The following is a 12,491-nucleotide window of genomic DNA, read 5'->3' as shown; positions in this document are numbered from 1 at the left end:
TAAATCTCAATAACATTATTCTAAATGAAAGAATACACACAGTTCACAGTTCACAGTTTACAGTTCACCACACAACCGCCACTTAAATCTATCTATAAGCTAAAATCTGGTATCACTCCTACTAGATCTAATTTGACTAGAAAAATTCATACCAAAGACAATCTCACAAACCCAAATCACTGCCTCCATTACTACAACCACTCAAAAAGCCATAATTAAATTTTATTCCCTCTCTTTCTTCATTCCACCCATCCTGACCTTACTTTTAATTGCATAATCTATTGCCCCGAGCAATTTCAATTACAATATAAACACCAACAAACAATGTCCAACCAGTAACCACCACCAGTCAACGCCCATAATCATGTAAAGCACCCACACCCCATAGAATCCTCCCGAATTATCCCTGGCCCCTCCCCTCAAAAATCACTCAACTTCCCATGTTATTAAAATTTACTACAACCACCACTCCATCATACTCTGCTGCCCACCAAACTAATGCCAATTCCATTACTAAGCCCACTAGGACACTCCCTAAAACTTCAATGCCTGACCCTCAGGCCTCTGGGTATTCCTCAATAGCCATCGCCATAGTATAACCAAAAACAACTATCATTCCCCCTAAGTAGATCAAAAAGACTATTAGACCCATATAAGCCCCACCGTAATTTAGAACAATAACGCCACCTACTACACCACTGATAATTAACACCAAGCCCCCATAAATAGGAGAAGGTTTAGAAGAAAAACCTACAAACCCCATAACTAAAAGAATACTTAACAAGAATAAAGCATACGTCATTCTTCCTACATGGATTATAACCACGACTAATGATATGAAAAACCATAGTTGCATTTCAACTATAAGGACACTAATGACCATAGTACGTAAAGCAAATCTACTAATAAAAATAATCACTCACTCATTGACCTTCCCACTCCATCCAATATTTCTATATGATGGAATCTCGGCTCAATTCTCGGCACCTGCCTAATCCTTCAGATCATTACAGGCCTATTCCTAGCTATACACTATACACCAGATACCTCAACCGCCTTCTCCTCAATCGCCCCCATTATAGCCGAGACAAACTACGGCTGAACCATCTGCTACCTCCACGCTAACGGCGCTTCAATATTCTTCATCTGCCTCTTCCTACACATCAGCCGAGGCTTATATTATGGCTCATTCTTGTTTTTAGAAACCTGAAACATTGGTGTTATCCTTCTGCTCACAACCATAGCAACAGCCTTTATAGGTTACGTACTTTCATGAGGCCAAATATCATTCTGAGGTGCCACAGTAATCATAAACCTATTATCCACCATTCCATATATTGGAACTGACCTTGTCCAATGAGTCTGAGGTGGATATTCAGTTGACAAGCATACTCTCACACAATTCTTCACTTTCCACTTCATCTCACCTTTCATCATTGCAGCCCTAGCAGCCCTTCATCTACTATTCTTCCATTAAACAGGGTCTGATAACCCTTCAGGAATCTCCTCACTCTGATAAAATCACTTTCCACCCTTACTACACAATCAAAGATATTCTAGGTTTAATACTCCTTCTTCTCACTCTAATAACACTAGTGCTATTTTCACCTGACCTCCTAAGTGACCCAGACAACCACACCCTAGCCAATCCCCTAAAGACTCCACCCCACATTAAACCTGAATGATACTTTTTGTTCACATATGCAATCTTACGGTCTATCCCTAATAAACTAGGAGGTGTACTGGCCCTCCTGCTATCAATTCTTATTCTAGCAGCCATCCCTGCACTTCACACATCTAAACAGCAAAGTATAATATTCCATCCACTAAGTCAATACTTATACTGACTGTTAGTCACCGACCTATTAATCCTTACATGAATCGGAGGACAACCAGTAAGCCACTCCTTTATTACCATTGGACAAGTAGTATCCATAGTATACTTCACTGCGATTCTTACCCTAATAACAACTCGCCTCCCTAATCAAAAATAAGCTACTTAAATGAACCTGCCTTTGTAGTATAACCCAATACACTGGTCTTGTAAACTGGAAATGGAGACTCTTTCCCCAGGGCAACTCAGAGAGAAATCACTCAACTTCACCATCAGCACCCAAAGCTGAGATTCTAATTTAAACTACCCTCTGTATTCTGATAAGGCATACAACACAACACATATGCACTTTATGATTTCATTCATGAAATGCCAGAAAAGTTAGAATCTAGTCACAGAAAGCAGATTGGTGAGTGCCAGGATCATGAGCTGGGGGCAGGGAGAGGAGATGGACTGCAAAGGACACAGAGGAAGGTTTTTGGAGTGATGGAAATGTTCTACATGTTGATGGTGGTGATGGTTATGTGTCTGAAACAGTTGTCAAACTCATGACACTGGCGCGGTGGCTCATGCCTGTATTCCCAGTACTTTGGGAGGCTGAGGCAGGCAGATCACAAGATCAAGAGATCGAGATCATCCTGGCTAATACGGTGAAACCCTGTCTCTACTAAAAATACAAAAAAATTAGCCAGGTGTGGTGGCACGCGCCTGTAGTCCCAGCTACTCAGGAGGCTGAGGCAGGAGAATTGCTTGAACCTGAGAGGCAGAGGTTGCAGTGAGCTGAGATGGTGCCACTGCACTCCAGCCTGGGTGACAGAGCGAGACTCTGTATCAAAAAAAAAAAAAAAAAAAAAAAAAAATTAGTAATTTTATGGTACATAAGTTATACATCCATCCATGAAGCTGATTTTCTAAAAAGTATAAAGCATCTCCCATGTTACAGGTTGTGCTAGTTACCACAATAAGAAAGCCACAGTCCCTTCTTTTAGTCTGGTCATAAAGGTAGACAACAAATGCAGTAACTGCAAATGATATGTGATATAATAGATGTATGCACAGGATTCTAAAGAAATAGAATTTTAGAGACTCAGGGGAAATTACTAGATGAGGAGCTCAGGCTGGCAAAGTACATATCTCTATCTTACTAGCCTATTAAATTTACACTTTTTACTAATACATATCGTATAAGGGCAAAGAAATCTACATATCAGAATTTTGAAAATTTTGTTAACAAGATAGATACATTTAAGTTCAAATTCTTAAGAGAATTCTCTATATTTTCTGTGCATCCCTTGTACTTTTGTACTCTTATTGTTGTCTTCATTTCTGTGAAATATAACAGAGTGAGACACACGAATCTTAAATGTACCACAAAATGAGTTTTTGCATGTCTATTCCCTCATAACCACCACCCAGATCAAGGGTTAGAACATTCTTAGTCTCTTTTCTTTTTTTAAGGCCATTATTTGCTGGTTGATTATTGATCAGTGTTTTGAAATTTAAGGTAGAAGAGAATGTTGCCACTCTATGGTAAATAATGTCTGGGGAGATCAAGACTGTCATTGCTAGGTAGGTTGTGGTGGCTTATTCCTATAATCCCAGCCCTTTGAAAGGCGGAGGCTGGTAGATTGCTTGATTCCAGGAGTTCAAAACAGCCTGAGCAACATGGTGAAACCTCGCCTCTTTATAAAATACAAAAATTAGCTGGGCAAGGTGTTGTGTGCCTGTAGTCCCAGCTACTTGGGAGGCTGAGGTGAAGGATGCTTGATTCTGGGAGACTGAGGCTGCAGTGAACTGAGTTTACACCACTGCACTCCATCCTGAGTGACCAGAGCGAGACCTGGTCTAAAAAAAAAAAAAAAAAAAAAAAAAAAAAGATTGTAAAAGATTGTCATTGTTTTTTACAGGAATTTTTCAGGATTATCAATTTTGACACTATCAACTTTATTATGAGGACAGCTAATTTAGGTAATATTTAAACACTCCCATGGTGAAGCATGTCTTTCTGAGAGATGTAAATATGAATATTCTGTCCTTGGAAAAGCAACTGGAATTTTAAAATTATTCCACTGCAGGGGAAAACATAATTTTAAATAGGAGCATGTCGAACTCTAAATAGGATGGGTGCATTATAGTGAGTCTCCTGTGTGCTTTTGAGTAAGGAAAATATCTTTGTGAACCATCCTTAAAAGTCACCTTTTCTATGGCAATAATATATGGCTACCTACTTAAAATAATAATTAGTGCCAATAAAATTGATAATTAGGAGCTATCTCCAATTTTAATTAGACATACAAATATTCTAATTAACCAGTTTTGGACTTGTCTTGAAGCTGAAGGTCTTCTATTCTTTGACAGAGGATGAGGACAACTCAGGAAAAGAGCAACACATCTGCTTTGAATTAGCCCATAGATCTGATTATCTTCTACTATGGTTTTCTGTCTTTGTGTGTTAGTTGGAGAAATAAGTACCTCCGAAGGAAAAATTGGGTTTCTTTTCAGAAAGAGGATGCTAAGGTCTTAATGGCTATATTCCCCTAAATACATATGTTTGAGTACTAAGTATTAAGAGGTGGGGCCTTTGGAGGGTGATTAGGTCAAGAGAGTGGAGCCCTCATGAATGGGATTGGTGTCCTTAATAAAAGATGCCTCCGAGAGCCCCCCCTTGCCCTTCTACCGTGTAAGGTCACAGCAGAAAGGCACCTTCTATGAACTAGAAAGTGGACCCTGACCAGACACTGAACACTGAATCTGCCCGCACCTTGATGATGGATTTCCCAGCTTCCAGAAACTGAGAAATAAATTTCTGTTGTTTATAAGCCAGCTTATGCAGTGTGTGTGTGTGTGTGTGTGTGTGTGTGTTTTGAGACACGATCTCATTCCATCGCCCAGGCTGGAGGACGCTGGCATGAGCACAGCGCACTACAGCCTCAACCTCCTGGGCTCAGCCAATCCTTATACCTCAGCCTCCCAAAAGGCTGGGACTACAAGTATGAGCCACTGCACCCAGCTTACGGTATATTGTTACAGCAGCCTGAACAGATTAAGACAGAGGGATACAGGGCCCTGGGCCAATCCACCAAGCTTCCTTTGGCACCACAATCTTCTCTTGTCAGTTCCAAAGCTTCTACCTTCAGACTCTTGTCAGGACTTTTCTGCTACTGGATCTTACCTGAAACTATTTCTATCCTGAGTCCTGAGCTCACAGCATGTGAGAACTGAGTAGGTACTAAGGCCTGAGAGAGTGATGGAATACGACACCAGAAAGGCAGATGGAGATGAGTCATAAATGTCCTTAACTCCAGACTATGTCCTTTCTAACCTCCATCAATCAAAAGTGGTTTGAGATTCTCACTTTTCCTTAATCTTGCTCTATTAATGGGGCATTGATGTTTTGTTTGATGACACATTGCTCAACTAAAGCAACATTTTACAAGATGTGTTCTCATATCTATCCTAACTGAAGGAAGTGAGTGATGAGGATTTCAGGTCCTTTTCAGCTTTAGTAGGACGGTATTTCTGACCAACCTGTCCTTTCCCCTCCCTCGGATTACCCTATATGGGTACTGCCTCCTTGTAACTTGGGGTTGGAATGTTCCAGAACTTGGATGGCAAGGAGATGATATTAAGGATGTCACTTCTACCCCAGAAAGAACTACACTTGACAGCTGGTTTAACTAGTCTCATTTTGAAAACAATTTTGGACAACATACCCTATTCTCTTTAATGGCTGAGGAAACTGAGGCATAGTTCTGTCTCTCCCTAGAATCTCAGCAGCTTTCTCTGAGTTCACTTTCACTCTATCAGGACATGAAGGCTACTTTGCTGCTAGTATTCAGGCAAGTTAGTTTCCATAGTACCATCATGCTAGTATTCCCGCTTCATTGACTGAAAGATTATGGTGTCAGTATCCAGTTTCTAAGACAGAAGCCTCTGGTTACAAATGTCCCGGATCCTGACATTCCCCACTGCAATTGTCAGTCTTCTGATGCGCATCATTAGAATGAGATGGGTTTATTTGTTCTTTTTTTTCAAACAAAAGAAAAGGACATGGCTCCGTGCTCAGTCCATTCATTGAAGGATCCAATGGATCTCTAAGCATCATCTTTGCATCAAAGTGTCCTGGAGCATCAGCACCGGAGGACATTGCATAGACTTCTTGGTGAGCTTTTTTTTAAGTGAGGTTTTTATTTAGAATAATGTGGGAGAAACATTTTATTTGTAGTAATTTTGGATTTATCAAAAGTTGCATGCTGGGAGCGGTGGCTCACGCCTCTAATCCCAGCACTTTGGGAGGCCGAGGCAGGCAGATCACTTGAGACCAGGAGTTTGAGACCAGCCTGGGCAACATGATGAAACCCCCTACTCTACAAAAAAATTAAATATTAGCCGAGTGTGGGGCACACGTCTGTAATTCCAGCATCTCGGGAGACAGAGGCATGAGAATGGCTTGCAGAGGTTTCAGTGAGGAGAGATTGCATCACTGCACTCCAGCCTGGGCAACAGAGCAGGATCCTGTCTCAAAAAAAAAAATGTTGCAAAGATAGTACAGAGTTCCTGTATGCCCTTCCAGTTTCATTTTTCCTTAATGTTAACATCTTATATTACTGTGGTACATTTGTTAAAACTAAGGAACTAACGCTAATAAATTAAACTCCAGATTACTTGAGTTTTCAGTTTTTCCATTAATATCATTTTTTTTTCTGTTCCAGGATCCAATTCTGACAGCTTTTCAAATCAGTCCTCTTCACATCTAATATTGAAACAGGAGGAGTTTTCCCTTATCCCCCTCGCGGGGCATGCAATGGGGATGCGGCTCATTTCTTAGGTGCCCTACAACTCAAATTCCTGAGGGAGCACACAGACGGGCAGGTCATGGGGAGCAATTTTGGGCCCCGACCCCACAGCAGTGTCTAGGATTGAGTGTTTACAGTCCCCGAAGCCCCAGTGGGCATGCATTACAGTGTGCTCTTTCAGCTTAGCCATCCACAGGCAGCTTCTGTTAATCAGCTCAATTAGACCCTCTGCCTTATTGTAGGGACAGAGGGCTTTCTGTATCCCGGGGTTCTTGCCCTAGTGTAACAGAAACATCGGATCACACGTGGGCTTGGAGAATGAGATTTTATTGAGTGGTGGAAATAGCTCTCAGCAGATGGATGGGGAGCCAGAAGGGGATGGAGTGGGAAGATGGTCTTCCCCTGGAGTCAGGCCACTCAGCAGCTGTACTCTCCTTCAATTACCTCCAACCAAATTTCCCTCGATGCCACGTCATTCTGCTGTCAATGGCCTGCCGGCATCCATCAATGTGTTCTTCTGCTGATGTGTTCCTTTCAATGTCCAGCTACTTCTGTGTGTACCTGATAGGGTCTCAGGGTTTTTTTATAGGCACAGAATGAGGGGCGCAGCGGGCCAGAGTGCTCCTGGAAGATGCAACACTTGGGTGTGAAAACAGCAGTGTCTGTCCTCACTTAGGTCCATGGACACAGTCCTGAGGTTGGAGCCTTCTCCAGGAACCTCACCCTTCTCTACCTAGCACTTCCCTGCCCCCCCTCCCCCGTATCAATATGGGGTTCTTTCTAGAATTTATCTTCAAATATCAAAATTTTCTGTCTAATAGCTCTTTTGGTCTGTTATGGATCTCAATGAGAACAGCATTTAAGCCTCTCACTGTATGTTTCTTGTTTTCTTCCTCACAACAGCGAACATCCCTTCTTCTAACACTTTCTGCTCTAATTAAACCAAAAGAAAGCAGATGGAGGAGGGCTTTTTTAAATGTCTTTCATTCAGTTTTATCAAGGACACAGTGGACATGAGCCAGTCTCCTTTCATTTTCTCTTTCTTTCTTCTGAATGTAAACATTGAGGTCGAGTTTCTCTGAACTAAAAAGCAGCTGAATTTTTTCCTGGAATCAATAGACTGCTTCCATAGCATCCACAGTGAAAGAGAGAAAAAGCCCTTGATGATCAATGCCCCTGATATGCTAATAATTCTTTCCTTTCTGCATCTGAAGGGTCACTTCAGATGAAGTGACCTTTAATAACAAAGTCATCTGGACCTCAAAATTTAACCGTAAGATGCATGCTCCTTGCTCTGGGAAGTTATGAAGCATCCTAATAGATTCAGTTTGGAAAGCAATTCTTGTTTAGACAACCTCACCAAGCATGCAGCTCATGGGTTGTCCCTTTAAAGCTTATATAAGCAGCAGCATTTAGTTGCCTTTTGAAAAAAAAAAATTAAACCTCTGAACCTGAAGTTTACCTCCTCTCTAAGCAATGTCAATTCACAGTCACTCAGTTTACTGATGCATGTAAAGAGAAAGAAGGCAATTATTTCTGAGAGTAGGCAAACCGGTGTTCATGGGGCAAGGAGGAAATTGTGATGAGGATTTAGTATATTTAATTCACCTATTCATTGATTGAAGGAAAAGGCAAGAGGCAGAAGGAAATTAAATTATAGACTTTTTTGTGTCCACTGCCTTGAGAATTCTTTGTCCAGGTACTGTTACACAGTTGCATGGACAAAGAATCCAGTTAAAACTATCCGCTAGATTTTAATAATGACTACTTTGGTTTGGTTTGAGTTTGGGTTTGATTTGCTTCACAGGAAATCTTCATAATTTCAGATCTCACTGAAACGAATCTAAAATTTTAAGTGTGTGCTGGGCTGAAGCTTAATTGACACTACTATGAAACATACCAAGTAGGTTTTTCTGAGCTGGGCATGTAGGGGAGCCAAAATGGCAGGATTGTTTGAGGCCAAGATTTCAAGACCAGCCTGGGCCACATAGCGAGATCCCCATCTCCCAAAAAATTTTAAAAATTAGTCAGGCATGGGAGTGTGCACCTGTAGTCCTAGCTACTTGGGAGGCTGAGTCAGGAGGATCACTTGAACCCAGGAGTTCGAGGTTACAGTGAGCTATAATGGTGCCACTGCCCTCCAGCCTGGGCAACAGAGCAAGACTCTGTCTCTAAAACATAAAAATTAAAAAGAAAGGTTTTGCAAAGGCAGTGGGGAGGGGAAAAAGAAGTATGTTTTTCTTAATACATGAACAGTATGAACAAAGACTCATGCAAAGTTTTAACCCTATAAGTGAGAAAAATTGGCTTTCAGATAGTGAAGAGGTTCAATTCATTGGGGTAAAAAACAACATTTTTTTTTCACTATCTGTACCAGTTTTACTCAGCTGATGTCCACTCGTCTTCTTCCTTGAAAAATGGGTTTTCTTGGCCGGGCACGGTGGCTCACGCTTGTAATCCCAGCACTTTGGGAGGCCGAGGCGAGCAGATCACGAGGTCAGGAGATCGAGACCATGGTGAAACCCCGTCTCTACTAAAAATACAAAAAAATAATTAGCCGGGCGTGGTGGCGGGCGCCTGTAGTCCCAGCTACTCGGAGAGGCTGAGGCAGGAGAATGGCGTGAACCCGGGAGGCGGAGCTTGCAGTGAGCCGAGATTGCGCCACTGCACTCCAGCCTGGGTGACAGAGCGAGACTCCGTCTCAAAAAAAAAAAAAAAAAAAAAAAAAAAAAGAAAAATGGGTTTTCTTAATGAAAATTAAGTCTGATTGCATAATCTTTAATTAAATTTGTTAGTAAAACAATTCCATTCACTTAAAAAAGTCATTATCATCACTGATTCAGAGATGTGTTTCTCCCCACCGCTCTAGCATGAGGCTGGACTGGTGGCTCTGGTGGCTCCTACGGGAGTTGTACCCTCTGCTCTCTCTAATCTCTTATGCACCTAAACACACACACGTGCACCTTCTCTGCCTTTACACTTTCAATGTTTGGACAGGGATAAGGAATAGAGAAGACAGGTATTGTGTGTGTCTGTGTTGAGTAAGTAAGTCAATTGCTCATAGCAATAGATCCAGTTTATTTTTCCTTGGATGAGTGGTGCTTCCGCAAGCCCTGCGAGAAAAGACTCAAGTCCAAGAAGCTCACTTGGGCATGGGTGATTCCTTCTGATTCTCACCCACATCTTCCAACTGACTGCCAGGCAGTAGCATCACACTACAGTCTTCTAATATTTCCCTTTGCCTAGGGCTACGATGGTTCCCAGCAAGTGTTAGGCCTAATTTCTTCTACTCCTCACAGCCCCCACCTCTTGCTCTGGTTCTCCCTCAATTCCCCTTACCCACTAGCTATCCCTTCCCCAGTGCATGGTAAGTACTAGTCTTGCCCATGGGAGAGCAGATGTCAAAGCATAAATAAATGTCAGGCTTCCCTTTTGGCTGAGCCCCAGGCTATAAAGGGATTCTCTTATGGACTCCCTCCTTCAGCTGCTCTCCACAATAAGTGCATTAATTTAAAAGTACTTATATGTTACCTAGCTTTAAATTCACATGTTAGAGCTTTGAAATTGGCAAGTGTTTTACAAGTACTTAAATAACATAAAGAAAAAAAACTAAAGATCATGCAATTAAGTTAAAATTTTCAGTTGTTTTTTTTTGTTGTTGTTGTCGTTGCCACAACTCATTAATTTGTGAAATACATAAATAGCTTTTGGAAGAAAGTAAATATATATATATTTTTTTGAGACGGAGTCTCTCTCTGTCACTCAGGCTGGAGTGCAGTGGTGCAATCTTGGCTCACTGCAACCTCTGTCTCCTGGGTTCAAGCGATTCTCCTGCCTCAGCCTCCCAAGTAGCTGGGACTACAGGCACACGCCACCACACCCAGCTAATTTTTGTATTTTTATTAGAGACAGGGTTTCACCATATTGGTCAGGTTGGTCTTGAACTCCTGACCTCATCATCTGCCCGCCATGGCCTCCCAAAGTGCTGGGGTTACAGGCATGAACCACAGCGCCCAGCCATAGTAAATATATTTTTTAAGTTATTCATGAAATAAAGCAAAGAAGTTATTGTTAATATTTAAATGAGCTATTAGCCTATAGCCCAGTTATATATTTTTTATTGTTTGTCTTATTCATTGTAGGAATGTAACAAGGTTGAAATGAATGCACTTCAACTTAAATGTAAATAATGACGATGACGATAAAGCTTTCTTTATTTTATATTATTGATTTAATCCTGCTCTTAACCTCACATACCCTGATAAGTAAGATCATCCACTGGCATTTTTTTAGGACAATCTAGCTGTTTTTATTCCCATTGTTTCAAAGGGATTTTAATCGTAAGCAGAACAGTAAAGTCTAAGCTGTTGCTCTTTACACTATCTTTACACATTTCCCCTCTCACTGAAATCACCATTGCAAAATTATAACTGAGACAGTGAAAGAGATCTGATGTAACCAACTCCATTTTGCTTCTAACCTCCAAGCTGTCCTGGCACAGACTGAACTAAGCTTGGGAGAAACTTAGTTTATAGTTTAAAACAAAGACGGTAACAGCTGTTTCCCAAAACAAACCTCCTTCTTGCCTGGGGTCTAGACTGCCTTTGTAAGACTAACAAGTTAGCCACAAGATTAGAAATTATGGTTTAGGAGTCATGCAGCTGGAGGCTACAAGATTTTGACCCTCCCTAAACTGCTCCTAAGATCAGTGCTTGGGATATTTTGCAGACCCTGCACTTGATGGATCAGCTGGCACCACCCAGTTGGAAAAGCTGGCTTATCTGACCTTGTGGCCCCCACACAGGAACTGACTCAGCACAAAAGGACAGCTTCAATCCCTGTGATTTTCATCTCTGACCCAACCAATCGGCACTGTCAACTCATTGGTTTCCCCCTGTCCACCAAACTATCCTTAAAATGTCTGATCCCCAAATGCTTGGCGAGACTGATTTGAGTAATAATAAAACTTCAGTTTCCCACACAGCCAGCTCTGCATTAATTACTCTTTCTCTATTGCAGTTTCCCCGTCTTGATAAATAAAGCTCTGTCTAAGCAGTGGGCAAGGTGAACCCATTGGACGGATACATCACCACTAGAGGCTCTTTTCTCCCTCTTCCTTTGGAACCAGACCTCTAGCCCTGCCGTATATTTCATCTTCTCCATTTGTAGATTGTTAAAAGATATTGTTATTCCTTTCTCTGGGTTCATAATCCTCATGGACCTACATTAATGGTTAAATGCTACAGAGGAAAGAAAAAATATGGATTGCTGACCAATAAAAGATTTCTAACATTATTCTCACTATATAAATATTTGGGCATAAATTTATGAGCATAGTGATGTTCCAGACTTAATTTTTTTAAAAACCTGTGCTAATATTATTGATTTCAGTGGCTATGATTTCACTAAATTAGAGCATGTGGCTAACGTTTGCATATTCTATTGGCCTTTTCCAAGGTGGCTGATAAGCTCAATTTTCATACAGTGATTGTTGTATTTTGCTGCTTCTTTATCCAGGAGCTACCCTGCTATATAAATCAATGTTTTCTAATTTTTATTTCATTTAAAAGGAAACATTAAGAAGTCCAATTCAGTATACACAGAGGACCACAGGGTATATTCTCATAGCTGTTGTAAATCACTGTACTGCTAATCAACTGGGAAGGTGGTTACTAGCCTGGATATAAATTCACATAATGTTTGAGTAGTATTTTCTTGACATTACTAATGTGGACAGGAGGCAGGGAAATACTGGGTAGAAGAGGGTGGTTCCCTGGCAAAGGATCCACCATCAGGCCTGGAAACCTGTGGTCCAAAATGGGAACAAGCATTCCTGTCTTCATGCCCAAATGTTGCCTTTT

The 12,491-nt window shown here is 41.2% G+C and overlaps 1 pseudogene; it reads right to left on the bottom strand.

The window, feature by feature from the left end:
- Positions 1-265: 265 nt before the first annotated feature.
- LOC129491672 (NADH-ubiquinone oxidoreductase chain 6-like) lies at positions 266-802 on the bottom strand (annotated as a pseudogene).
- Positions 803-12,491: the final 11,689 nt, after the last annotated feature.

This window comes from Symphalangus syndactylus, chromosome 10, assembly GCF_028878055.3.
Source record: "Symphalangus syndactylus isolate Jambi chromosome 10, NHGRI_mSymSyn1-v2.1_pri, whole genome shotgun sequence".
Taxonomy (NCBI): Eukaryota; Metazoa; Chordata; class Mammalia; order Primates; family Hylobatidae; genus Symphalangus; species Symphalangus syndactylus.
The sequence above is the reverse complement of the archived record's forward strand: the minus strand, read 5'-3'. Positions and strand labels throughout refer to the sequence as shown.